Source organism: Eriocheir sinensis, chromosome 41 (assembly GCF_024679095.1).
Source record: "Eriocheir sinensis breed Jianghai 21 chromosome 41, ASM2467909v1, whole genome shotgun sequence".
In the NCBI taxonomy this organism is placed as follows: domain Eukaryota; kingdom Metazoa; phylum Arthropoda; class Malacostraca; order Decapoda; family Varunidae; genus Eriocheir; species Eriocheir sinensis.
The window spans coordinates 12018415-12023414 of NC_066549.1; positions in this window are offsets into that span (position 1 = coordinate 12018415).

Here is a 5000-nt window from a genome sequence, read left to right on the forward strand (position 1 = left end):
ACATAAAGATAAAGATATAAATGAACAGGAATATATTTTTTTTCGAGCTATTGACTTTTACACGAATATACGTTCATGAGTAAGTTTTTTTATGGCTACTTTGAACTCCACACACATGACGTTTTCCTCTGTCGCTGTGCAAAATATGCCTCGCGCGACTCGGTCTGTGAGCATTGGAAGAAACTTATGTCGGGTCTTTTTAAGGCCTGCAAGGAGGAACTCAGGCGGAAAAGATCGAAACAGGAAATATGAGTCGTGCGTTTTAAATTCCTGGAACAGTGAATAGAATCAGCATCCGTAATAACGATCCGTATTTATGGTATTAGATGAATGTTGAAGTATTTGTTTCATTTCTATTTATTTTATTTCACCTATTCACTCATTCACTCATCCTTGCATTAATTTAGTCATATATCATTCCTTACGTTTTCTTTAAAGCAATACTTACACCTTAACTTAGTAAGTTGAGTTAGTCTAACGAAATTCAGAAACTGCCATCTCGTGAACACGTATGAAGCTCTACCTTGTATCTGGCCAGGTAAGGTGGTTTTAAGAAATGTTTTAATTGTTGCCGTGTTACTATGTGTGTGTGTGTGTGTGTGTGTGTGTGTGTGTGTGTGTGTGTGTGTGTGTGTATTTCACCACGGCCGGATCACGAGCTGGACTGGTCATGGGCAGCAAGTACTCTCCCGATTAGAACAATGCTCATTAGTCGATCTCTGGGTACTGCTGGGTCCTTCACACACTACACACCCCATCTCCCTTACTCAAGCAAAGTCAGTAACTACTTCCTGTCAGTGGAAAAATCCCGAACTTTGTGCAGGTCTCGAACCTCCACCTGCCAGACCGTGAAGCCTGGCAGCGCAGAGTTGTCCCTCTGAGCTACCCGAGCGGTGTGTGTGTGTGTGTGTGTGTGTGTGTGAGAGAGAGAGAGAGAGAGAGAGAGAGAGAGAGAGAGAGAGAGAGAGAGAGAGAGAGAGAGAGAGAGAGAGAGAGAGAGAGAGAGAGAGAGAGAGAGAGAGAGAGAGAGAGAGAGAGAGAGAGAGAGAGAGAGAGAGAGAGAGAGAGAGAGTATTATTTTATCCCATGAACTAACGCACAGGAAACAAACACTCGTAATGATTAATGCAGTTGTTCATAGTTTTCGTTTTGCATTTGAATACATGATCAATGGACGATTATACAATGCAAACAGCAATACCACAATTAATGGCAGTTTCATTTTAGGTGGACTTAAAAATTCATGTTAAAATGGCATACCAAATGACCTACTTCCTTTTTCATTATGCACATTGACTAAACACGCGGCCTATACGCTAATAATGGATATGTATTTAGTGATTTTGAAAGAGATACATTACTTATACACACATACATACACATTTGAATACAACCCCCTTTCAACATCATTCATATATATATACTTAACCTCTTCTGCTATGGTCTTTAACCTTTCCTCACCTGTCCTTCTTTCATATCAAGGTGTGCTGCTATCATGGTGAGGTCTGACAAGCTAACTTATGCATGTCTACCGAACCAAAGCTTGTCAGTTCACATAACCGTACAAATTTAAGTCTCCACGTATGGTTTAAAATGGTGCGTAAAGAGGGAAATATTTGACTAATGCTCCGTTTTCTTTCTTCCAGGTGACGCCTACGTGTTTGTCGTCCTCTCAAGTAAGTTTGTGTTGTCTCGTTTTCTGTTTGAGTCTTAGTTTTGTTGATAATTCTTTTCCTTTCCTCTAAAACACTCCGTCATTTTCACCTACTTATCTTTCTTCGTTTAGTCTTTCTTTCTCATAATCCTTCCTTTCATCCTTCCTCCATTTCTTGCCACCATTCCATGTCTCGCATTTTCCTCTTCATTTCCTTCTTCCGTTCTCTCTTCCTTGGTCCCTCCGTCCTCCATTCCTCACTTCCCTTTTCCCTCTCTTTCATCCCACCCTCCGTTCCTCTTTTAAATCCTTGCCTCCTGCCTTCCTTACTTTCCTCTCTGCCTCTCTTCTTTCCTCTTTTTCAGATTGTGTCCCACCAAATCACACCTCAAACTCAAAGTCGAGGTGTTTTCATTCTGCCGTGTCTTCTGAGGCCGTTGCGAAGTCAAGCGTTAAATTATTTAGAAGCAAACTACGATGCTTGCGTCATAGATAGATAGATAGACAGATAGGCAGACGGATAGATAGATATATAGATAGATAGTTCGATAGATATATAATTAGATAGACAGATATTGTTTGATTAATGAGAGATTGATAAGTAGATTAATTGATAGATAGATCGATAAAGAGATAGATTCAGAGATGGAAAGAATCATTTTCAGTTATAAATAATGTCGTATTTTTTTTACATCAGCGTGGATTCAGAAGTTCATGCTAATTCAGTATTTTCTGGAAACCTTAACATTTTTCACCGAATTTTTCATCGGAAATCACAGCAATCATCACCTTTACAGACAGAGCAAGACATATCAAGAATGGCGGAGAGGGAAGAGTACAGTAATTTTTTTGTTAACCGTATTTTTCATCTAATAATATAGTTTACAAAGCATGGCAAATCTACAGAGAGGTCAAAGAAAGTTCGTGAATGCTGGAGGAGATGGAAGAGTCCAGTAAATATATTGTCAGCATTTTATTTTTCCACCTAATGATGTGATTGACGAAGCATAAGAAATACATCCACCCTCAGAGACGGCACATGAGGGGGTCAAGAACGCAGGGATGAAAGAGGGAGGGAGAGAGCGAGGCGGGTTCACATTCTGGGTGTCTAGGCGGAGTGTTGTGTTAGCGCGGTACCCTGGAGAGGCTTCCTGACACTGAGGGAGCGTAATGAGGTTCTGATGGCTGGGAAGCCTCACCTGCTGGAAGTTGTGATGAGTCGGAATACCTTTGTGAGGCCGAGGACACGTGATGAGGGTGGTGGTGTTGGGGAGTGGTGATGAGAAAGATGGTTATTGATAAAGTTAATTAATACGAGTGTGTTACAAATGAGAGATAATAATATGAAACGTAGGATGATAAAACAGATGAGGATGGAAGGAATTTTAATGAAGAAGAAAAAGTAATAGTAGTAGGAGCAGAAGAAAAAGAAGAAGAAAAAAAAAGAAGAAGAAGAAGAAGAAGAGAAGAACAAGAAGAACAAGAAGAACAAGAAGAAGATGATGATGATGATGAAAAAGAAAAGGAGTATGAGGAGAAGGAAAAGAGGAAGACGAAGAAGAAGAAGAAAAGAAGAAGAAGAAGAAGAAGAAGAAGAAGAAGAAGAAGAAGAAGAAGAAGAAGAAGAAGAAGAAGAAGGAAAAGACGCAGACAAAGACGGAGACGAAGAAGAAGAGGAAAAAGAACAAGAAGAAAGAAAAGAGAGGAGAAAGAAAAAGAAGAAAAAAGAAAGAGGAGGCGAAGAAACCAATTACCAAGAAAATCGGCATTTTTCTTGCCGGTAAAGTAATTAACAGGAAACGAGAGTTCGACGTTGATTGCAGGAAAGGCACCATTAATCAGGTCTCGATACTTTCTTTCTTACCTCAGTTTTAATGATTTTTTTGTTAAAAGCCGACAAATAGCTGTTGCGTTCTGAATTACCCATTAAGTGGAGGTGAATACAAACTTAAAAAAAAGACACAAGGGATTTTTTTTTCAGAAAAGTCGACAGTTAGAGAAAAAAAGACCTCGATAACCTCCTGCTCTAAAAAAAAAAAAAAAAAAAAAACATTCCAACGTGTTTCTTTCCGAAAGCTTTGAATCTGAGAAGCGCACGAGGATGGCAGACTTCTAACCCCCCCCCCCCTCCCCCTCCAGAAAAAAAAGGATGGGTAAATATTGCCACAGAAAACATGGCAGCTTGCTCATCATGTCTTAGCATTACATAACGCTGTCTTATTTCTCATGGACTGTCTTCAGGAATTGATTCCTCATTCCTCATCTTGGTTCTGAGTGCTACTCTTATGTAAATGTAATTTTTTGATCGTCCCATTAGTATGTGCCTCATTACAAGTATTAAAGTCCTGTGTTTTCTTTTTCATTTGCTCGTCGTAATGTTGTTGGTGACGATGATATCACTGTCAAAATTGTTACATTTAACGTCATTTGCTTATAAAATATTTTACTGGTATTTTTATATCAATCAATTTACAGGTTATAGTCGAACTGTAGTCTTTAGACAGGAAGAATATTGCTTTAAGATGAAAATAAGAAATTAGACATTGGGATGGCTGCTAAAACTCAGAAATAAACAAAATAGTGTTCTCAGAACACCTTTCCCTGTAAAGACATTGAGAACTCGGCATCGGAATATTTATGGCATTGTAGATGTATTACAAATGTTACTTAGAATACTTCAGAGAAAGGAAAAGGTTGATTTCATGAATTTAATAACGTTTTTGGAGACGCGGGTATAAGACCTAAAATGCTCGCTCCCCTAAAAATAAAGCAAACCTTGATGATGATGATGATGAAAGATGGTAAGGATATTCATACTATTTTTTTCTATTTCTAACTTTTTGGCAACACTGAGATCTAAAAGTGCGGGATTGGCAATGCTGCTGGCTAACGATGATGTAGTGGCAATATTGATGATTAATGGTGCGCTATTAACAGCACTGAAATTTGCTGCACTAGTCTGGCATGGCACCACTAGACCTAAAGATAACAACCAGAGCAAGAAGAGTGCGATGGAAAAGAAAACAGTGATAAAAAGAACCAAACAGCAAACAGTAACAACCTTCAAAGCCGCAGGGCCAGAGCAGTGAATAATGAAACAAAGCATTGGCAGCAGCGGCGAAGGCACTCCCACAATTTCGACTAGTATGAGGCAATGTCTTTACCTCCTGATCCTGGCCATAATTGACAGCTGCCACACTCTCCTTTATTCACTAGACGCCCCTGTTACAGCGTTCGGAACCCGGTGGCCGCTGTTTTCTACCTTGGTTTGGGTCAGCTTAGTAAATCAAGACAAGCCACAAAATTATCAGCCATTACTTTTCAAAAATGTCTTTTCATTTTGTGT